The following is a 24,730-nucleotide window of genomic DNA, read 5'->3' as shown; positions in this document are numbered from 1 at the left end:
TATACTCTATTTGAATCTCTTATTGGGTTAAAAAGGTCTCTAAAAATCCGTTATATTTTCAATTTTTAAACTGACAGGTAATTTTATTTTATTATTATTTTTTAAATTTTTATTTATTTATTTATTTTTGGCTGTTTTGGGTCTTCGTTTCTGTGCGAGGGCTTTCTCTAGCTGCGGCAAGCGGGGGCCATCGCAGTGCGCGGGCCTCTCACTGTCGGGCCCTCTCTTGTTGCGGGGCACAGGCTCCAGACGCGCAGGCTCAGTAGTTGTGGCTCACGGGCCCAGCTGCTCCGCGGCATGTGGGATCTTCCCAGACCAGGGCTCGAACCCGTGTCCCCTGCATTGGCAGGCAGATTCTCAACCACTGCGCCACCAGGGAAGCCTGCCTGACAGGTAATTTTAAAACAAACCGTTGCTGTTATGTTACTTACTTATGCTAGTAAGTTAACACTGTTGAGTATGGACACTCCGTATTTTACTTTCTGAAGGCAAAGAAAGATTGTTATACTGCAAAAGGTTTGAACCTCCTCAGCTTCTTGGAGGAAGAATAATATTTCTGAAATGGGAAGCCAGAGCTTTTATATATAAAATTAGAAATGCCCCAGAGGATCTTGCTCTTTCAAAAGGAACAAGAAGTCCTTTCACAAAATAAAAAGAAAAAGGTCTTTATTCTTGCTTGAAATACAATGACAGCTTCCTTCTCTTTTCCCGGCAGACCTGGTCCTCTTTCACACTTTGTCTACATTGTTCCCAGAGTAATCTTTCTAAAATGCAAATATGGACACATCACTGCCCTGCCTGACATCCGTACATGATCCTCCATTTGGGACAATGTCCGCATTTTTTAGCCTGCTATAGAAGCCTCTAGGGGCATATCCCGGCTTTGTGGGGCTTGAAGCTTATGCAGTTCGGGGGTGGGGATCCTTCCTAATATAAAGAAATATAAAATTTTGAATTCAAAATGAACCTCAGGGTCTTAGAAGGGGTAATACAAGAGGCAATGCTCCTTGAAACATAAATTTTACTAATTTCCTAGGGTATCTGCCTCTACTAAGGGAATTGTTTTATTATCTCAAATGAGTTGCAATTACCAGGTTAATAAATCATGACTAAGATAAAGTGTCCAATAAGCTAAAGTTGAAAACTTTTTCCTCTGCCCTTCTAGATTCTTTGGCTGAGGCCCTGTGAATTAGACTGAAAAGACAGATTAACGAGAGAAAAATAAACAGTTTATTAACATGTGCAATGAGCTCACATGCAGGAGAGAAACTCAGTGATGAGTAACTCATACGGGTGGTTAGAACTTGGGCTTATGTAGCACTTTAACAAAGAACGGTAAATGTGTAGAGAAGAGACAAGACAAAGGAAAAGGGTTTTAAGCTTCCAAGGTAAATATATGGGGGAACCAATGGAAGATAAGGGTTGTTTTGTAAAGCATGTTATGTAGATTCCTCTTAGCGCTGTCTCTGGGCTGGTAAGAGTCTCCAGTGATTTACGAGTCTAAGTTTGTTTTATGCAAATGTGGGGGAGGGCAGAGCGCATTTTTTTTTTTTTTTTGGCATCTGCTATTTCTCAACTGTCTTCAGCTCAAAATAATCCTTATGCTGAAGTGGCATATTTTGGTGTGTCATAGTCTGATCCCCTACAGACTTGAGATCTGACTGGAACTCAAGACCCAGTGGCTGCATATGGCCAGGATGGTTCTTCCTAAAATGAGACATATTTTGAGCCTTTTTAGAGTCACCACAATAAGGAAAATATTAAGCCCATAATTTTCATACTAGGTTTATTTCAAATAGGTTCCAGTTCAACCCTTAAATTACTAAATTAAAGTTAGTTAAATTACTTCCCTCTGATTTGAGATTGCAACTCTCTACACGGTAGTAACTAACTTCCTTCACTAATCCTTAGCTACATGGTTGAAATATCTATTTAACAGTCTTCTTGTCTGACTGAGCCACCAATCTTAATGATGCTTTAACAATGGCTGATTCAATCCTGTATCTCTTCTGCCTTTGTCTGGCTTTGTAGTCAACACCACCAAAGTCGTGCTCTGATCAACTCTTCCTCACACCAGATGATGATTCTGGTTTCTTTTCAGTTGAGACTGAGATGGTGGAGGGATGAGAACGGCTACACATACTCTCATTGTTTCCTACCCCATGTGACCATCCTCTCCTCACTCAGTAAATTTGGTTCCTCCCTTTCCTTTCCTCTAGAGCCTCTTTTCAAAGATGGCAATGATTTCTTCTTCTTTAGGTGACTTTTCTCTAAAGCACTTGTGTTAGTTTGAGTCTTCCAAGAATCAGAGGCCAAAATGTGATTAGACATGCGATCTCATTTATTAAGCTGTATACCTGGGATGGAAAATGGGAAGGGAGCTGGCAAAGGCTGGGTCAACAGTCAGATCTTGGCACAAGAGAGACCCAAGTGAAGAATAAAGGGAAGAAACTGTGTATGGAAGTGTTCGCTCCTCACTGCCATGCAGTCCAAGGACCTCAGTCAAAGCTGGCAGCCTTTTGTATCACCCTGTATATGGGCAGGGTGAATATTCCTAGGTTTCCTCCAGAAGTTGAAGAGATCTTCCACGTGTATTGCTTCCTTCTTTGTGTAGAGAATGCAAAATGCAGTGATTTGTCTTCTACTTTGGAGCATGTCCCAGCATACCTGTGATCACTGGAGTCTTAAAACTTCACTGAAGGGACTGGCACCTGAATCTTTGAACTCTCCCCCTCTAGACTGCATGCATTTTACCACGGCCTCCAGCCTACCAACCACCTCTTGTTCCTGCTCAATCAGTATTATATCATGGATATAATGGATAGGTGTGATGTTCTGTGGCATGTCCTGAAGGTCTAGATCTCTTTGGACTATGACAAAGGACAGGAGAGTTAACATAGCCCTGAGGGAAAATTTTAAATGAATATTGTTGTCCATCCACACTACTGCAAATCTTTCTGGTTCTCTTTCCTGACTGGGATTGATTAGAATACATTCACTAGATTAATGGCTGTGTATGTGTACCTGATGCCATATTAATTTGCTCTATCAAGCATACCATGCCTGGTACGATAGCTACAATCTAGGATACATCTTGGTTGACGTTGTGACAGTCCACAGTTATTCTCCAAGAGCTATCTGGCTTTTTGGAGGGGCCAGATTATCAAGTTAAATTGAGATATGATAGAATCCACCATTCCTGCATCCTTCCGATATTTATTTAATGCTGGTACTCATCTTTGCCACACCCCTCCATGGGATATGATAATGTTTTTTTTTATTATTTTGGGAGGCAGTTTCAGAGGTTTCCATATGACTGTCCCCACTAAGACAGCTCTCACTCCAGAGGCCAGAGACAATGTGGAGATTACTCCACCCGCCAATTGTATCAACTTGAATCACACGTACAGGCACTCTGTTGTCATGGTACATGCTTGCCATGGTGTAACAGAGTCCTTCCTCCTGGACCCCCAGCCCCTTCTTTAGTCAGAGGGTTACAGATGTGAACATCTGGTCTGGGAACTGAGTAAGCGATTGTGACTTTGTTGGTCAGTCACTTCAAGCATCCTGCTCCTCTGTTCTTTATTTGGTTGTAATATTAAGCAACACCCTTGTTAGCTGCCCATATGTTTTGCCTCTAGAGACACCATGCTCTGTTAACCATTTTTACAACTCCCTGCAGGTGAAGCAGCCTTGGCTGCCCTCTGGCCTTGCCAGTCATTATGATAATTACAGCCTCCTGGCTCCTGACAGACAAGTGCTGCCCTCTGGCCTCTATTACTTAAAGCCCCTTCATCTCCGTGGATGGTAACCAGCCTAGCTATGCAACTGCCTCTAGTATCAACATCCCTGGCTTGTAGAGGAAAGCCATCACAGAATTTCATAGTGGTGCTGGTGCCCCTCTCACCAGTGCATTCCTGATGGTGTTGGTAAATGGTGTGCTCTTTGTGCCCTCCTACAGAACTCAATCTTCTGGTGGGTCTTTTGGCCTTACATATCCATACCACATGCCCTCTTTCCTCAGCTACTTAATTCCTTCACTTGCCTTCTGTTAGGGTAACCTCTTTGAGAATTAGCCGGGCTTTTAGGAGCTACCCCAGCTGCTAGTTTACCTACTCTCTGGGGTCCTTGCTAGGGTGTTAAATCCTGGGTCTTGATAAAGTGTCTCTAAGTCCATGAATTCTGGCTTATTCAGATGTACATTCTGTCCCCATTGATCAAGCATTGCAAAATCCACTTCCAGCAATAATTTCCTGGCTCCTGCTAGTATATCCCAGGTCATTCATATAATTCTTTAGGTGTATAGTCTCTTTCTTTCCTTATAAGGCCCAGCCCATCTTCAGCTGGGTTAAGCTGAGATTTAACCCTGTTTATTGGCCTGGCAGCCAGGAGAGATAGTAGGGGTAGCCCGTGTATATATCACCTACTGCCTTGTCAGGGTGAAATTTTTGCCGTGCTGGGCTTGTTCTTACTGGGGAGGGTTATGCTACCTCTGCAGTCCCAGAGGGTCTGGAGGGTTGCAGAATCAACATCCTTAGGACGTCCACTCAGATGTCCCTATCCAGTTTCAGGGTTCCGGGTTTTCCCTGCCAGGGCCCTGACCTTCACACAACTGACCTGCCTTGGCTGAGAATTAAAATGTTTCTGGAGCTCTGGACCTTTAATAATCAAGTCTTCAGCCTGCTGCTCGACTGTGTCTACCCTCCTAGCAAGAGACAGGCCTCTTAGTAAGCTACCACCAAGGCTTTCTGGCTCTTCTATTTAGTTTCTGAGTGATGTTTACAGCCCTCATCTCTCATTTTCCTTCTGTAGAGTGTCAATGCAACTTAGCAGTAACCAGCCAACCCCTCTATCTTTGTAAGCATTGTTCCCCCCAATTTTTTTCAAATGCCAGTATCATCCCTACCTGTCGCAGCATTCACCTCCACTGGAATATTTTCCAGAGAGCATTCACCAAGGCCATCAAGAATGCACTGGTGAGAGGTCACTAAAATCTAGCAATTTAGCCACTATCTTTTGCCAGGAAGTGTGTGATCCACCTACCAAGGAGGATGGTGTCCTCTGTCTGCCTGGTGGTGGGTAAGCCAGTACCAAACCCCCATCTTACTGTGTGTTTTTTCGGACCACTTCTGGTACTACTGGTGTTAGTCTGGGTCCTCTGAAATCAGACACCAAGACTGGGTTAAATGTAAAAGGATTTTATTAGAGAAAATGCCTGTCTGAGAAAAAATGTTGAGGGAGATGGAAAAGGCTGGAAGAGCAGTCAGACCGTGGGCAAGTCTGAATGTGAATGAGGAAGAGATGGAAGGAAGGTTGAGTGGAAGCACGCCATTACAGTCTAAGGAAGGCTCAGCAAGGCCGTCAAGGAAGTCCAGTCAAAATCGCCCATCCGAGGAGGCCCATGTCTCCTACAGAACTCAGTCATTGTCTGGAAGCAGCCCTTGGGTGTGTTGCCGCTGTCCAAACATGTAGTGGTTTTTCAGAGCACAGCTGTTGGAGCCTCTGGTCAATTCTGCTCATTCTCATGACCCCCACAGCTTAATCAGTGTTCTAGTTACTATTTTTGCATAACAACATACATCAAAATTTTGCAGCGCAAGACACCATTCTATTATATTTGTAGTGTTAAAGAAAAACCAGAATGGAGGCCATAGTTTGAATATACCCCTAGATCAAACACTCATAGGCACATAACCAAAATAAGCTGTGCTGATTTCCCTGAAATGCTGACTCTGACCTTAAACAAAACTTAAGCTTTCTTCATGTCAGTGTGACCTTACAGCTTCCTAGCCAATAAGCTACAAATTAGTAAACTTATACAGTGCTATTACCCTAAAAGGAATGTAAGTTTCTAGTAACCAGTCACAAAAGAAAACAATCTACAGTTGACCCTTGAATAACATGGGTTTGAACTGTTTGGGTTCACTTATATGTGTATTTTTTCAATAGTAAATCCTATAGTACTACATGATCTGCAGTTGGTTGAATCCAAGGATGCTGAACAGTGCTGGAGGTTAGTGTTCCTAACCCTAGGGTGGTTCAAGGGTCAACTGAACTCTTTCATTCATTCTCTGTAAATTGAGGTGTAACTGCTGAGACCTGAGCTTCGTGTTACTTTTGGTTTTGAAGTCTCCCTGTTGCAAAAGGTTTGTCTCTTGCTCAATAAAATATTTATATCAAGTAATGCTCTCTGAATTTTCTTTTGATAGTAGATTGGTCCAAGAACTCAAACAGAGCACAACAAGCATGTCTTGTCTTTGCTCTGTAATGTTTGAGGCCTCAGCTAGGAAGACTGGAAGCCTAGGGCGACTCCATGGTTGAGGACTGGATTCCTCCGAAGGCTAATTCACTCATGACAGGCACCTCGGCTGGGATGGTGTGAGGATTAGGACGTCCAACAAGAGTTCCTACACATGGCCTCTCCACGTGGCTTGGCTTTCTTACAACATGACGATCTCAGGGTAGTCAGAGTTAAGAGTTTTCTTTTCTCCCTCATCTGAATTAAATCCAGGTTGATGAAAACCAGGAATTATCCAAATAAACAAACTACAGGGAGCTATTTCAAGATTCTTCCTTTTTCTGAGGCGGTTGATAAACATTTCAACTATAGTCTGATATTTAATTCCAAAATAATAAAATCCTAACTTGCTTCCTGAAATGGCCTTTCTAAACTGGGAATTAGGGAACAGAGTTCTCATCCAAAGGTAATTAAATGGCCTTAATAGGTAACTAATGACTCCTTAAGGACCTTCTCAGTGTATTCAAGTGCAATGTTTACCACAGTAAGAAAACTATAAGAGAACTGGGAAGAATGACAGGACTTTGTCCTGAAGGACATATATCTTATATCTCCCTCTAAAAATATTATCAAAAAGTAAATGATAAATGTTAGATAATAAAATGGATTAAAGTATTTAGTCGGTCTCTGCACAGTGGTTAAAATGCAAAGTAACAGAAGAAGCAAGAGGGAAATAAATGAGACCAACCAAAATACATATTATGGCTGAGTCTCAAATTACCCCTGAGTTTGTTTTAATCTCTATGTGATTTATACATGAAGAGCTAGCTAATTTGTGATATTGTTTGGAGAACTCAGAGGTATCAGAGTGAAGGCAGTTTTTCCAAATTAAAAAGAGTTGGGAAGATAAGAAAATCCGCCATTTAAAATAAATTGGCTTAGGGACTAGCAAAACTCAGTACAAAGCTCTATCACTAATGAAATCCTTATTGGAAACTTAGCTTTGACCTATCACTGAATATAAAATTCTTATTTTAGTCTTGTGTAGCAATAGATATCATTTATTTATAAATTTGATTTTGCCTGTGACAATTTGCATAGCCTGGTAACTTAAGAAATCTACACAATTTTAAAGAGAAAACAAACTTCCATTGAAATTAGAAAAACAGTTTTCCTACCAGTCTATGCTTTTCATTATGGATTTGATAAAGCAATAGGTTTACCTTGAGTTGTACTGAATCTAATTTTTGGACTTGGGCCTGTCTTTCTCGAAGATTGGTAGGATTACACCTTTATCTTTCTTATATTCCCTTTGTTTTTGTAGTCAGACTAGCATAGAAAAAAGTGGACTGCTTTCTCCATGGTCTCTCTGTCTCACTTCTGATCAAAGAGAGAATATGTATGTAGAAATGGGGGGTAGTTCTTTTAATTTGTTTTAGCATAAACTACTGGGTTGAAAGCTTAAAATAATAATGAAAAATACCATGAATCCAGAAAGATCTGTTTGGGTAGTTATATCCTGATTAGAGACCAATTCTAAGCATCTTGGAGAGAGGGGAAGTAGGGCACCTATGTTTGACGTTAATTAAGGCTACAAAACTAGAGAGGAGATTCTTTTAGTCTGAGAAATTAATTGAATTTATCTGAGTCTTAAGATAATCTTTCAATATACATCAATAAGACATGTATTTTATAATACCAATTTGTCTTGGCAGTTTCTGGCTATAAAGTCAAGGTAATTAAGGATTAACATTTTAGATTATAAAAGTAACATTTGTTGAGAGTCTTCTTAAACATATAGGGTTGGCAACCCTAATCTGCTAAAAACTAGTTCACCGAGCAGCAGTTATGCTGCTGCTATGCAGATGCCCATCCCCAACCAATAAGGATGTTCTGATTTACTGCATTTGAAAGGCACCTGTACATCTACATGTTTAAAATCTCTACAGTTGAATCTGAAATGCAGCTAGTAGCTATATCATCCTCTCGGGAAATTAACGTTACTGCTTCTATCTTGCATCATGTTGCTATGGATAAAAATGCAGAACTCCCTTCCTTTTCATGAAATACTGCTTGTTGGATTAACTACACTACCCTGTGACGTTTTGCGATGTGAAGTTTCCTCCCTCAGTTATCACTTTGCTCTATCCATCTTGGGCTTCAACTTTCTATCAATATTGTTCTACCGTACAATAAAGATTTTTTCTCCTTTATAAAGAAGAAACACAACCAAAATTAAGCAGTTCTGCCTCTTTTCACTGGATGATTTTTTAATCCTATTCTTCAAGTGGTGGGGTCTATCCTGTCTTTATTGCTTTTTCTTTTGAAAACTTAATTTCAACTTCCTGATGCAGTCCTTTCTTGTGTTTTGATTATATGCCTGTTCCCTGAAACTATAATTTGGGTTGTTGAATTTATGTATATGTTTCCCTTTTTTCTTTCCTCTGTCACTTCCTAAATGATTCCAGAGTTTAGTTTGAGCCTCCTTTGCAGGCCTGAACTGTCTTTCACAATAATAGACTGTCTGGCATTTGAATGCTCTAACTGCTTTGAAATAAACCTTCCCAATATCTGGCATACTTTTCACAATGTACTTGACATTCTTTTCTTAGATTGTAATAGATTTTGAGGTGTTTTCACTTTCTTCCAAAGTTTCTATTACTTCTACTTTAAAAAGCATAATATACGTTGATCAGAGTGAAACTAATTCAAGTGGAACAAATACTTCCAAAAAAGCATCTTCTTAAAAACCCTGCTTCATTCCTTTCAGAAGGATTTGTCACACAAATCAAGAATTTTAGAGTACAAGTTTCCCCCACTACCTGAAAGTAGAGCATTCCTATTAAGCTTTTTGTAAGCCGAAATGGTGGAAAGCAAAGAAGCAATTATCTTAGGACACATTTTGCTAACGGATGCACAAAGTAAATCAAGATAAAGCACAGATGCTCACAGAAACAGTTCAAAGCTATGGCAGCTTGATGCTGAGGTGCTGAGTGTAGTTCCTGGGGAAGGAGTTTGGCGGGGCCACTCTCACTGCTTGGGGCACACACTGCCTTTATAACAGCCCGCTGCAAAGCAAATGCTGAATGTAATTTTTGCTTTTCGCCTTTTTTTGTGTGTAAAACCCAAAATCCTCTTTGGATTTCCTTCCATTAGCGAAAACAGGTACTAATGTAGGTAATTTGTGAAAATGAAGTGGCGTAAAGCAAACTTTCAAAAAGGGGGGTGGCACCTGTATATTCTTTTTCTTAATATCCCCTCTTTAGGAAGCATTCCTTTATCAATAGTCAACTTAGACAAAGTTTTGTGTAACTAGAATTTTTCTGCTAGTTTTTACAGTAGAAAAAAATTGGAATCAACTAACATGTCCGTTGGTACATAGTTAATATTCCATTGTATATATAGGCTCTAATTTAGGCAACATTGAAAAAGATGTTTTAAGATATTTGATGACATGGAAAAATACGCATGCAATCAAAAAGTAGATTTGCAAATTGTATATAAGCAGCATAATATCAGTGTTCTAAAAATATATGCATATAAAAATAAGGTTAGTCATGTTATTCCGTAATGATGATTGCATTATCTGTGTTTCTTTTTAAATTTTTCCAGTCTCTGTAATCATACCCTCTTTAAAAATAAGGAAAATTTATTAGACAATTTTTAAAAAATCACATATACACTTCTGTTAACATATGTTTGCTTAGTTGGGGTTCTATGTCTCTTTTATATGTTGTTTTATAATCTAATAATCCCTTGTCAAGTTTAATACAGGGACAGGGAAACAGTTGCTTGCTAAACAATTGTTCTGATTCTTTCTCCTTCATGATAGCTAGCGTTTGAGTACTTACTGTGTGGTTAGACACAGTGCCAAGGGTTTTAAGTATACAATGTTTTATGTATCTGATTTAGACACTACCTTGCTTAATCCTCAAAAGGAATCTAGTGTTTTATAGATTAGGACACTGAAGGTCAGACTGTCCAAGGTCACACAGCTGATACGTGGTAAGCTATATCTCATCCAAGGTCTCTAATGACAAAGCCCATAGTCTTTCCACTACAAAGTGAACATTACCATACTCCTTCCAGAGTACTTGGATATTATAGCAGCCTCTAACAGAATTATTTGGATATACAATAAATCTTCTCCATTGCCCTGATTCTCAATTAGATTTTTTAATTGAATTAAACTTTTAATTTTAAGATAATTGTAGATTCACATGCAGTCATAAGAAATAATCCAGAGAGATCCTTTGTCCCCTTTACCTAGTATACTCCAGTGGTATCGTCTTGCAAAACTATGTGCAATAGCATCAGGATATTGACATTGACATAGTCAAGATACATCACCACAGGGATCTCTCATGTTGAACTTTTGGAGCCATATCCACCTCCCTCGCACCTCACTTAACCACTAGCATCTGCAAAACTGTTCTCTGTTTACATAAGTTGTCATTTAAAGAATGTTACATAAATAGAATCAAACAATATGTAGCCTTTTGGAACTGGTTTTTTAAACTCAGCATAATTCTCTGGAGATTCACCCTCGTTGTTGTATGGTTCAACAACTATGTATAGTTGGTACTTTTTTTTTTTTTTGCTGAGTAGTTTTCTATGGTATAGATGTACCACAGTTTGTTTAACCATTCGCCCATTGAAGGATAGCTGTGTTGTTTCCGGTTTTTGACTATTACAAATGAAACTGCTATGAATATTACAGGTTTTTGTGTGAACATAAGTTTTCATTTCTCTGGGATAAACGGTCAGGGGTGCAGTTGTTGAGTTGTATGGTAGTTGCATGTTTAGTTTTTAAGGAAATTGCCATGATGTTTTCTGGACTGGCTGTGCCATTTTGCATTCCCCTCAGCAATGTATGAGTGATTCAATTTCTCCACATCCTCACTAGTGTTTGGGGTTGTCATTATTTTTAAAACATTTCAATTATCATTTAAAAATTTTTATCATTTTTATTTAATTGTTTAAGTAAAATTTTTTATGATAGATGTGTAGTGATTATCTCACTGTAGTTTTAATTTGCATTTCCCTAATGTCTAGTGATGCTGAACATCTTTTCATGTGCTTATTTGCTATCTAAATATCTTCTTAGGTACAATGTCTCCTCATGCCTTTCGTCTATTTTCTTTTGGATTCTTTGTTTTTTTACTATTGAGCTTTGGAAGTGCTTCATATACTTTAGATACTAGTTCTTTACCAGATATGTGGCATACAAATATTTTCTCTCAATCTATAGTTTTCCTTTTCATTCTCCTAACAGGGTCTTTCACAAAGTAAAAGTTTAAATTTTTGATGATGTCAAGTTTATAAGTATGATTATGGATCATACTTTTAGTGTCAAATCTCAGAACTTTTGCCCAGCTCTGGTTACTAAAGATTTTCTCTTATTTTTTTTTTTTTTCTAAAAGTTTCACAGTTTTACCTTTTATTCTTAAGTTCAGGCTGACTTTCTGCCTCAGTCCTAGAATCAACTATTCTAGCCTACAGATCAAAGAAATATGTGTTATGCTAACTCATACACTAAAACTTGCATGTACATATCTAGAAATATTTTTATATGTAACCATCTATATCTGTAATTAAGCTACACTTGAGTTTATATTGATGTCTCAAACTCTAATCTATTACCACATGTATCATTCTAGCTTCCTTACCTTGCTTATCTGTAAATTCCCAACAGAGAGAAAACTGACTCCTGTCATCTGCCATCTATAATTGCTCAGCTCCAATATACATGTATAGTGGAGTCAGAAGTGTTAATCTGTACCCCAGTGGGAACAACTTTATCAATGAGAGTACAGTGCTTATGTACAGTTTCTTTTGCTTTAGTGTTAGAGACTCCACTCATTTCCAGAGTTACTTTGCTCAACACCGTTCCCCCGCTTTCCACCTTTTCAGTAAAGTTGTTTCATACATTTGTAGTACAATTAGATTGTTTTGTCACAGCTTGCATTCCATCCTAGAATCCCCTGACCTTCTGAATGATTTTTTTAAATTTGCATGTATTAAGGTTTACTCTTTGTGCTATGAAATTCTGTGAGTTTTGACAAATGCAAAATTTAATGTATCCACAATTATGTTATCATACAGAATGTATGCCTTAAAAATATCCCCTGTGCTTCACCTATTCAACCTCCCTCTTGCCCCTCCTTCTTGGAAAACACTGATCTTTTTACAGTCTCTACAGTTATACTTTTCCAGAATGTCACATAATTGTACAGTATACTGCCTTTTCAGACTGGCTTCTCTCACTTTGTATTATGCATTTAAAATTAATCCATGTTCTTTCCTGGGTTGATAGCTTGCTTCTTTTTTTATAGCTGACTAATATTCCGTTTGTACCACAGCTTGTTTATCCATTCACTTATTTAGGAATATCTTGGTTGTTTTTAGTTTTCTGTAATTGTGAATAAATTTGCAATAAACATTCATGTGCAGATTTTTGTGTGAACATACATTTTCATATTAGCTGAGTAAATATCTAGACGTATACTTGCTGGATTATATGGTAGGTCTATGTTTAGCTTTGTAATAAGCTTTTAAACTGTCTTCTAAAGTGATTGTGCCTTTTTTGCATTCCCATCAGCAATGAATGAGTGTTCTTGTTGCTCTGCATCCGCACCAGAAATTAGGATTCTCAGTTTAAAAAAAATTATCCATTATAATAGATGGGTAGTATAAATTACATTTTTATTCTTAAATATATACTGGAAACAGATTATTTTGCAATGCAGAAGAATTTCTTTTCTATGTCTTTTTTTTTCTCTTTAAATTGGAGTATAGTTGATTAACAATGTTGTGTTAGTTTCAGGTGTGCAGCAGAGTGATTCAGTTATACGTATACATGTATCTATTCTTTTTCAAATTCTTTTCCCATTTAGGTTATTACAGAGTATTGAGCAGAGTTCCCTTTGCTATATATTAGGTCCTTGTGGGTTATCTGTTTTAAATATAGCAGTGTGTACATGTCAATTCCAAACTCCCAATCTATCCCTCCCCCCCCACCCTTCCCCCCGGTAACCATAAATTCATTTCTAAATCTGTGAGTCTGTTTCTGCTTTGTAAATAAGTTCGTTTGTATCATTTTTTTAAGATTCTGCATATAAGTGATATCATATGATATTTGTCTTTCTCTGTCTAATTTACCTTACTTAGTATGATAATCTCCAGGTCCATTCATGTTGCTGCAAATGATATTATTTCATTCTTTTTAATGAATGCAGAAGAATTAATTAAAGGAAATGATACTCTTCAAAGGCACTGATAACCATAGACTTTGCCTCCTCCTCACAGAATAAGGATTGACCTCACTGCTAAGGAATTTTCTTCAATACCCCAGAGAGCCCATGTTTGTACACATTCCCTGGAATCCATGATTCTCAGCCCTATCAGACCCAGTGCACCCTTACAACAAATGTTTGTAATGCCTTCTTTTCTATGCCAAAATGAAATGAATCAGTAATATAACCTAACTGCATAGTTTTAAGAAATCAATATAATTGATTGTTAAATACAGGAGAAATTTTAAAAATTAAAAATTAGATATTCAAGCATGTAAATGTTCAATCATAAATATATTAAAAGACAATGAAGTAGTCAGGTATTAGTACTTTCTTCCTGAATAAGTGAGAAGATCAGAAGTCACACTATACAAGACACACAGGGAAATTGAAGCATTGGTATGAGTGGACACTAGAATAAAATCTAGTATTACTCTTGTGCATAATTGAAAGAGAACTTATTTATATGTAATGAGGAGGAACAACCCCAGTTGAAGTAGGACTAATATGCCAAGATAAATTACAGACTGTTTTTTTTTTTAATTTTTAAAAATTACAGACTGTTGAAGTGAAAGCAATGGTGAGATATGATTCTTACAAATGAACTCAGTACTACAAGTATGGTTTTAAAATTTCATATATTGTGACATAGAGTGTTAGTGACAAAGTATCATGTCTCCTGCCATTTTGAAATCCCATTACATGTTGGAACATATGTTCAGTCTCAGCTAAAACAGCCTGGGAGGCTATATTCTTCCATAAGCAATAGGGACTATAGAATAGATTGGAAAGAAACTATAAGAGGCTACATGTACACCAATGTTCATTGCAGCACTATTTACAATAGCCAGGACATGGAAACAACATAAATGTCCAACAAAAGATGAATGGATAAAGAGGATGTGGTACATATATACTATGGAATATTACTCAGCCATAAAAAGGAAGGAAGTATACCAGAAAGAGAAAAACAAATATCGTATATTAACACATATATGTGGAATCTAGAAAAATGGTACAGATGAACCTATTTGCAGGGCAAGAATAGAGATGTAGACATAGAGAATGGACATGTGGACACAGGGAGGGAAGGAGAGGGTGGGACGAATTGGGAGATTAGGTTTGATATAAATACACTACCATGTGTAAAATAGATAGCTAGTGGGAACCTACTGTATAGCACAGGGAGCTCAGCTCGGTGCTCTGTGACAACCTAGATGGGTGAGATGGGGGGGGAGGTGGGAGGAAGGTCCAAGAGGGAGGGGATATAGGTATACACATAGCTGATTCACTTCATTGTACAGCAGACACTAACACAACATTGCAAAGCAATTCTACTCCAATAAAAAATAAAGGCTGTAGAGAAATTATGTGACGAGCCATAAGGGACAATATTGTAGTAAGAGCTGAAAACAGGCAACCCCAAAATAATTCCAATGCTAGTTTCCCAATATAAGTGTTTGTCCCTGTACTACAAAAAGATAATGTAAGATGATAAGAATGTGAAATTTAAAAACTATTTTTATAATGAAATGTAGTGTTCTGCTAGTTTAATAATATTTGGCATGAAGTTGCAAAAGGAGTCCCAAAGCTATCATATATTTGCAATCTGCCTTGTCGTTTTTGCAATAATTGCATTTCTACACTGAAACCCTTTTTAACTAATATGCATTTTAAAATGCTGTATAACATTGAGTAGATAGAAAGTAGAGAGATAGTAAACTATACAATAGTTTTAAAATAGTCTCTATCCCATTTAAGCTTTTCTCTCTATAACATCCTTCTCTTAAATTATGTTGACTTTTTGCATAAATATATGAAAAGTCTTTTTAGTATCTCATCTACTGAAGTATCATTAGTTTGTACTTATAGTGGGTTTGGCACTCTGGGATATTAAAACTGTGTTCAGGAAGATACTCCATGTGTGGGATTGTCCTTTCTGTTTAGAATATCTAACATTCTTTGCCCCTAACCACTAAATGCCTGAGCCTCCGTGTCTCTGTCCCCAGTCGTCAGAAAAGCAAAAATGCTCCCACATTTCCAAGATGTACCCTAGCCTACAGTACCTCCCTTGTTGAGAACCTCAACTAAATCTACGGTTCCTAACCTTTCATGAGGAATATTGTAAGTTTCAGCTGCTTGAGCCTAGAGAGTGAAATCTGGATAAGTAGATTCTGTAACAATTTCGTGGTGACTGGAGAGGCCATCATGTATTTGATGAAATGGGAGTTTCAGAACAGAGTTCAAATGATAAATGTCAGATTTTGCAAAGGTGCGTGCAAAAAATGTCCTTGAGGAGGAAACAGGGTATTAGCGAAGAAGAAAGCTAGGTCAGACACTAATGTTGCTCATTTTTTGTTGTTTTTTTAGTCCCCCAAACTGGGTGAGGACATGGGAAGAAAGACAAAAAGGAAACTGACATGCCAGTGTGTACCATGTACCAAGAGCTGTACTGACACTTCAAATCTAATCTCCATAAAACTCTGAGGAGGCTGCACTGTTCTCAATTAATTCTCACGTTATCGTAGAGGAGACTGGGATTCTAAGAAACTGTGTAACTTTTCCTACCTTGGTTGAGGAGCAAGATCTGCCAAACAAGAGGAACAAGAAGAAAACTGGATGTTGGAAATGGAACAGATTGGCATACTCATGCTGTTGAATGGGAAAGCAGGCTTGTTAGGTGACAGATCAATGTTTTGGGAGACATAGAAAGCCTTTGTGAGATGGTAGGTCCAGACACTCTGTATTCCTAACCTGAGCTAAGGTCTTTTGTCCAAGTGGTAAGAACATACCACTGTTGTACTTTGTTCCCTGTAGGTAGGAACAAAATACACCACCCAAGCTTTAGGCTTTTTTTTTTTTTTAAATAAATTTTATTTATTTATTTATTTATTTTTGGCTGCGTTGGGTCTTCGTTGCTGTGTGCGGGCTTTCTCTAGTTGTGGCGAGCGGGGGCTACTCTTCGCTGCGGTGCGCGGGCTTCTCATTGCAGTGGCTTCTCTTGTTGCGGAGCACGGGCTGTAGGCGTGTGGGCTTCGGTAATTGTGGCTCGTGGGCTCTAGAGTGCAGGCTCAGTAGTTGTGGTGCACAGGCTTAGTTGCTCCACGGCATGTGGGATCTTCCCGGACCAGGGCTCGAACCCGTGTCCCCTGCATTGGCAGGCGGATTCCCAACCACTGCACCACCAGGGAAGCCCACTTTAGGCTTTTTGATTCAGGTCTAGCTGTGGCTAGACCCTATTAAATATTGTGGCCTGTGATTATACAATAATTAAACATTTCAAATTGAAAAATGGAAGAAGTTCCCATTAGCTCATATTAAAGATTGAATGTGGGTGAAATGTGTTGCTTTCTACAAGTTTATGGACAGAAAACCTCTAAGTGTTTATTTTATGTGCCATTCTTGGCAAGATCTACATTTAAATCAGTGGGTCTTGTGCTTTAATTCTGGAGTCTCAAAGGTAGTGCTTAGAACATGCTCCTACCAGCTTGTGAGGACCAACTGTTAAATTTTCAGGAGTTTTGCCATCTGTTTATTAAATCCTTGATTGTTTGAAATCAACTGTGATGGCAATATTTACATCTCAAAATCAGAAAACCCTACAAATTCAGCCCCTACCCCCTGCATAGAACTAATTGTTAAACATTGTATCAGTATACTAGTCTAAAGGTTATAAAATGATTCAATTATGGTCATTGGCATTTACTTGTACTCAAGAGTATCTTTCTATGGCTTACAATCACTGGCCATATGACAACTACTGAAAGAATTATTTGCTCCTTTTACATAACACACTTTTGGTTGGGATGAGGTAAGTAACAAAGTTACTTATTTAGGGGGAGCTCTCTAGTGCGGATAGTGGTGGTAATCAGGTTGTGCCTCATTATCATTAAAGCTTTTATTACTTCCCTTCATCCTCATTCTTTATTCCCAAAGCCCTCTGCTGTCATTGGTAAACATTCTAATCGATTTACTGTCTATAGTTTTGAATGTGTTCTTATAAAATGTGTACTGTTCTGCATACATATATTAATTTATAGAAATGGTTCATCTCAATCTATCTTACACTGTTTCATACCTTTTACACCCAGAACTAGTTTTAATGATTTTTAATTTGACTATGTTGTAACCAATTGTCCTCTGGAAAGACTTCACTAGTCACTTTCCCACCATCCATTCTTGAGGATCCCCATATTCTCACGTTCTTGCCAATACTTGACAATTTTCCAACTTTCTATTTCCAGGCTAATAGGTGTAAATAATATCTTTTCTTAATTTACATTCCTTTGATTACTAATGAGTTTGAGCACCTTGTTATACAGTTGCTAGCGTTTGAATTTTCTGTAAATAGCTTGTGGGTATATACTTTGCACAACTTTTTTTCTTTGGTGTTCCTGTCTCTTTATTGTACACTCTAGATATTAATTTCTTATCAATTTCACATCCTGCAAACTTCTTTGGAAAAACAAATTTAAGTTCCTTTACTTAAATTAGGAACCCATAATTTCATATTTTTTGGTGAAAGTGTACCGAGAAGAAAATTGTGGTGATTGGTTCTTTTACCAGTCAAGATAGATTAGATCATGTTTCAGTATCAAACATTTTCCATATCTTTATGGTTTAAACAGGCAGCATGCCTGAGAGAGAAATAAATATGTCAACTGTGGATCAGCAGAGGGGCTCTGCTTTTCACAGTAACTCAGGGACTGTCAGATCAGCCACCACCTCAGCATTGCTGGTTGCTAAGACAGAGGGAAAGAGGGAATTCTGAAGCATTTAGCACCAGCAAATAAATGCTTGGCCAGGAGTTGGTCATGCGGCCTTACCCATTTCCAAGAAGTCCAGGAAGTACAATCCTGCCATTTTATGAGAAATAAGCAAGATGCAAGTAGTCAGCAAAAATCACTATTATCTGTCTTTCTGGCCATCAGATATGCAGGTTACCACTTCCTTTCCTGCCGCCAAAACCCATTCCACCTTTCTTGAGAGATACAATCCAAAAGTCACTTCCAGTCAGTGCATCAGACTCAAAGCCCAGCATCTCTAAGTAATAAATAGAATTCTTTACATCAGGTCCAGGTGTGGTCCTTCATTATCTGGAAACCTGTGAATTAAGATGACAAGTTATTAGTTTCTCACACACCAAGTATACATTGGTGGAATAAAGGAATGATAACTGAAACAAATAATCCTGTTCAGATTGGGAAAGAATGGGAAGTCAATGGCAATTTTAAGATCACCCTGGGAATGTGTTGTCAGGATCCTTTATGCTGTGGGTGGAGGATATTTCTTTTTTTTTTTTTTTTTTTAAGATTTATTATTTATTTATTTTGGCTGCGTCGGGTCTTAGTTGTGGCACATGGGATCTTCGTTGAGGCATGTGGGATATTCCGTTGCGGCGCATGGGCTTCTCCCTAGTTGTGGTGGGTTTTCTCTTCTCTAGTTGTGGTGCGTGGGCTCCAGGGCGCGTGAGCTCCGTAATTGTGGCACGTGGGCTCCAGAGCTCGTGGGCTCTGTAGTTTGCAGCATGCAGGTTCTCTAGTTGAGACGCGTGAGCTCAGTAGTTGTGGCGCCCAGGCTTAGCTGCCCCTCATGTGGGATCTTAGTTCCCTGACCAGGGATCGAACCCACGTCCCCTGCTTTGGAAGGCGGATCCTTTACCACTGGACCACCAGGGAAGTCCCAGATATTTCTAATTAGGACTCAATTTTGCTTTGTGGGAAGGACTTCCAAGTTCACTGTTTTCCAAGGTCCTTGGCTTAGGCCTTGGGAAGTTTCTCCATTCTCCATTATCTTCTGTGGCTATAGTTCAGGAGAGGGTTGGAGAATATATCTGCCTTAGAGATTAAGAAACTTTCTCAGCTTGTGCTTTAGGGCCAAGAATCATTTTAAGTTTCAAATAATCATCAAATTTTGGTCTAGTCTTGTGGTTTCTTTGGACTAAAACTACATATTTAATTGGGTTCTCATCTGTTTGATTTCATTCATCAGCATGTGCCAGTAGACGTCCACAATAATTTTCAAGACTGGGCTAAGTTCAATTAAGTGCACAGCTTGAACCTATGAGGATTTGGTGGGAGAATCATAGCCTTTGTCTGTTTTCACTGAGTCATTTTGTCCTCTTTAAATGACGTAGTAGATGCCATAACCTTAACTAGATCTATGCTTTCTGATAACAGAAACCATTCAGAAGTTTTCAGTTTTAGCCATGCCTTTGATTTGGTTCTTGCTGTAAGGCTAAATTTTTTTTTTTTTTAATTTTTTATTTATTTATTTACTTATGGCTGTGTTAGGTCTTCGTTTCTGTGCGAGGGCTTTCTCCAGTTGCGGCAAGTGGCGGCCACTCTTCATCGTGGTGCGCGGGCCTCTCACTATCGTGGCCTCTCTTGTTGCGGAGCACAGACTCCAGACGCGCAGGCTCAGCAATTGTGGCTCACGGGCCCAGTCGCTCCCCGGCACGCGGGATCTTCCCAGACCAGGGCTCGAACCCGTGTCCCCTGCATTGGCAGGCAGACTCTCAACCACTGCGCCACCAGGGAAGCCCAAGGCTAAATTTTAATAAGCCTTTTTTTTTGGATCAAAAGTCTTCTCATTTTTATCTTTTACCAGTTGGGGTTGAGAAGTATTGCCTTTCCCAACCCTGCAACTCCTAGACTTCCTGGATCCTCTCTGTTCCCTTTCATTCTTTCTTGTAAACCAGCCAACTCTTTCCCCAAGTTAAATGAGTTAATCTATTTCTTGTTTGTTGACAGATATAAACAATGGTAATTAAAATTCTCTCTTCCAAGCTTTTCCCTCAGAAATGCAAGTTTATCAAGCAAATACATTACATACTTTCCAAGTGTCACAGGTGACAACTTAACCAAATGTTTCACCACTGTATAAAATGGATTGTTATTCTTTCAGCCTCCAAAGTTTATTTTCTTGCTACCTAGCCCCTAGGCCAATGCCAAAAAATTTGATATTTTTGTTAGGTGATACCTCCTTTTCTAAATACTTACTTGTATAATGATCCAGGAATTCTTCTAAGATGGGCGACTAATGTAGCAGGTAACTGTGAGATTCTGCTGCTTACTGGACTATCTTCCTCTTGTTACTGAATTAGAAGGAGGGGACAGTTTATTGGTGCATTGTCTCTTAAGTTCTAATATTTCTAAGTCAGTAACCAAATATAATGTTCAAGTAACACTAAATAAATATAAATATATAAATCATCAGTATCTAAAACTAATATATTGAATATCTCTTTTCCCCCTTGTTACAATTGTAGCAAGCCTGAAGATATTTCTCATATGATTTGCCTTCTTGCCTGATTCTTTCACACAGGTACAAAGAATAAATGGGTAACTTTGTATTACCTGTCTTTTGTCAAAATATGCTTGCATAATCAGAAATTTTTGAGGAATTGTGTTGAGGATACTCAGTCTCCAGCTTTGTGGGTTTGTCCTTTCAAGGGATTTCTGAGTAATTTTAGACACTACTGTATTGAAGTACTGATGTGGGGGAGATAGAGAAATGAACGAAGCTCCTCTACTCTGGGGGGTGGGCAACAGACTCTTCCATAAGACTTGAGAGAGCTGACACCAGCTTCATGTTTAGAGTTTGTTGAGCAACAGATCTCAGAACCATCCAGCACTGCCAGGGCATAAAAGGTGGATGAAGAGGGTAAAGAAGTCTTGATAAGCTAGAGAGGGTAAGTATGACCCTGAATTAATCACACCACTGAGCTTGACATCAAGAAGACTCAAACTCCCAATGAACCCAGGTGGTTAACACCTGATTATTGGGTACCAGAGCATCAACTCTGGAAGATGGGCAGATGGAAGAAAGTAACTGCGTCAAAGAGAAATGTAGGCCAACTCATGAAATCTGTATGTAGAGAAAGGGTTGAAAACTTCCTCTAAAGAGCCAGATAGTAAGTATTTTAGGCTTTGCAGGCCATATGTGATCTCTGTCACATATTCTTTTTCCCCTCCTTCTCTCCTAACCCCTCCTCCTTTTCCACCTCCACCTCCTTTTCCTTCTTCTACTCTTCCTCTTTCTTCTGCTATAACTCTTTAAAAATGTAAAAACCATTCTTAGTTCTTGGATCATACAAAATCATGCCTGCAGACTATATTTGGCCTAAGGGCTGTCGTTTGCCAGTCCCTGGTATAGAGGAATTTGTCCAAATATCTGTAGGACCATGGATACTGGGACGCTACAAGGGAGGTTAGGGGACATCTGCAGGAAAAACTCATGTCATATAGTGGAGTCATTATTGGTCAATGACTGTGCTAAAACACCAAATCCCTAGGCACCAGCAGTTATGCATAGAAAGATGTGGATGTGCCCTTTCTCCCCACAGCTGCATGGACATAATTTCTGAACAAGGATGAGGAAGAAGCCTGAAGAAGGATCTTTAAATAGGAATGCAATTAAATGATTTTGAACTTAGCTGGAAATAATTATTGAATTGGACCACCTTTTCTACTGCTAAGCATATGTAGGGCTACAGAGCTAAGATGGAATTGGTTATAGAGATGGATTTTCAATTATGTCCTTAACAATTTGGCTTTCTAATCTATACCTGGTTTACGAAGATGTTTGAACAACCACCAGTGAATTTGTACAATGTGGTTAAAAATAATTGGGGATTCCAAGATAAATAACTTTATCTCTTATCAGAGGTTTGTATAGACATAGAGGGAAAGGAGTACAAAAGCTGTATTCACAGACTAAAGGACGTCTTGAATGTGCAAAAGATGTAAGATGTAATTTTTAAACAGTTTATTTGAGAAATTTTGTAGACTTTGAAAACTGGGTACTTTTCAAACCAGTTCTGACAACACCAAACTTACAGATACTATCAAAGTTTACTTGATTAGAAAAAAGTTTGGCACTATCTAGGCTATAAGAAAAAAATGGGAAAATACTGAATATTGGAGACATTTAGGTTTTAAAAGCATACCAAAAGTTCAATTATAAAAAGAAATTTAAAAATGGCCCCTACACTCGTCCTTTGTGATTCCTGATGGGAAGATCTGTAGGACAAACAAAAAAGTCCTCAAATCTTGAGCTGATATCTAGACAGGGTTATTTAGCTCTTTTAATGCTCTGTATGTTTTGGCCTAAGGAATTGCAGGTATCATGCCCACCTTTGGAGCAGTTAAACTCTTTTAACCACAGCTCTTGCACAATAATCCTGGGAAAAGACCTCTTATGATCTTGAGAAAATCTAGTGCATGTGCCTTTGGTCTTTACATCTCTCCTTTTGAAGGTCTTACTGAGGTTTTGCATGGTACATGGCAGGCGTTTTGCATGGTACCTGGCAGGCATGTGCCAGGGCAGAGTTGTATAGGGTCTGAGTCAGGCTGGTACATGGTAGTATAAACCAGGTCAGGCATCATGGAATCCCCAGGGCCAAAACAGAAAGGAACCCCGAGGCTGGTGTATGGCTGTCGAGAACGTGTGTTTGCATCAACTTCTTGATGGCTTTTGCTGTCTTTAATTCCAAGGCAGCCCAAGTCCCCTTGCCCAGTCCTAGACTACCTTTGTAGTACCTTAAATATTGGACACAAGGAGACTTAAAATTGTATTGCGTTTTATCTCTTGGTCTAATGTCCAGTAAGACTATATTCCTGGAATGACCTGGGAGTCTTCAGAAAGACTTGAGCCAGCCATTTCTCAGAGGTGGGTTATTGTCTTGCCCTAGTCTCCGTCCATGGGATAGGCAGGAACTCTGTTAAGAGGTCTATAGTAGGTGCTAATGGGGACAGTTCTGTCCTGGTAAGTCCTCAGTCTATCCAGTTATCCTTTGTTTGCCCAATCCTTGGGCAGTGGAGAGTATGGCAATTAATGGTTCTGGATATCTTGTTCAGATGATTTGGGGGCAGAAATAGGTACTTCATTCAGTTGTCTGCTTCCTCTGAGGATCTTGAATTAGCAGTAGACTTACAGTTGAATGTCATTTTAAGGTCTCTAATAGTTGTAACTTTCTAATTATGTTAAGAATATTTCTACTTTTACAGCGAATTGGGGATTAATAAGGACAGTAAAGTTTCTGAATTAAGGACAAAGCCTTTCATAAACCATGAAAAATTGCTCTCCACCAAAATGTCTTTCCCTATCAATGGATAGGGATAAACGTTAGGTTGACCTAGGTAGAAATCATGAAGTCTTACAGTCTCTCTTTTTCAATTCTGCTCACTGCAATTGCTGTGTCTTCAACCATACATAAAATAAATGTTCTATTACTACTACATATTCATCTATGGAGTAAACAATTTTAGAAAATTTATTTGGAGATGCTCAATCAATCCTGTCATTCATAGTTTCAGTCTGTATTAACTTTACAGTTTTTTTCAGCATTATGTAAATTACAGATTGAGGCATAAACTGGGCATATCCTCTCTTATCCTAGAAAAGATTCCCATTAATATTTAATGTCAGAAGCAATTTGTCTCAATTATAATTAATTGTATCATGGAGGATTTTAGCAAGGTTCTTTGGAAGTTACCTGGTGACACCAGATATCCTTCCTCGATTTCATAGATCTTACTGTCATGAATTTTAAAACTTGATGATTTCCATTTTTGCCCTGATTTGGGGGTCTAATATTATGCTTCTATTGTGGACTCCTTGAACTTCTGCATAATTTTTTTCCTTTCTATTCTATAAGAGAGTGTATTTGTATTAGAACTTTAGTCAATGCAATCTATTAAGAATGGTCGTCTGCTATGGCTATCTCTTTTACTGTAGGCCTCTATCTTGATGATAACAACTTTCTTGGGTAGAGAATCTTTGTGCTTCTATAACATTTCAAATTCATGAACTACTGAACTACTAATGAACTATTCCAAAATCAAATCAGTGATGTGTGTGTGTGTGTGTGTGTGTGTGTGTGTATGTGTATCATTTACTGGCAATTTAACATGTCCTTTGTATGACCACAAGTTCAAGCATTTGAGCTGATTTGGCTTCTGTTAAGGGATTGGGTTTACAAGAGAGTCTAGAGTAGTAATTGCATATCCATTCTGGTATTATTACCTTTCACTTTTAAGATAAAACCTATCAATAACAAAAAAGTCTGAATCTGGTATGGGCATGTCCAGAGATCTGTTCTAGGATAGACACTTTTCAAAGTATAGAAAAAGAACCATGAGGTTGTCTTTCATTAGGTAAGGTTAATCATGTTGCTGGATTAAGAATGTTAATC

General features: G+C 38.5%; 1 long non-coding RNA gene across 1 annotated transcript; it reads left to right on the top strand.

The window, feature by feature from the left end:
* The first annotated feature begins 194 nt into the window (after nucleotides 1-194).
* Nucleotides 195-24,725, top strand: LOC309660139. Its single transcript, XR_014263192.1, has 4 exons — nucleotides 195-13,669; nucleotides 15,904-16,381; nucleotides 16,737-19,769; nucleotides 20,081-24,725. It is a non-coding gene; the product is annotated as an uncharacterized lncRNA (long non-coding RNA).
* Nucleotides 24,726-24,730: the final 5 nt, after the last annotated feature.

This window comes from Balaenoptera physalus (assembly GCF_965194825.1).
Source record: "Balaenoptera physalus genome assembly, chromosome: 4".
Lineage (NCBI taxonomy): Eukaryota > Metazoa > Chordata > Mammalia > Artiodactyla > Balaenopteridae > Balaenoptera > Balaenoptera physalus.
Note: the sequence above shows the minus strand (reverse complement) of the source record. Positions and strands in the feature narration are given on the sequence as shown.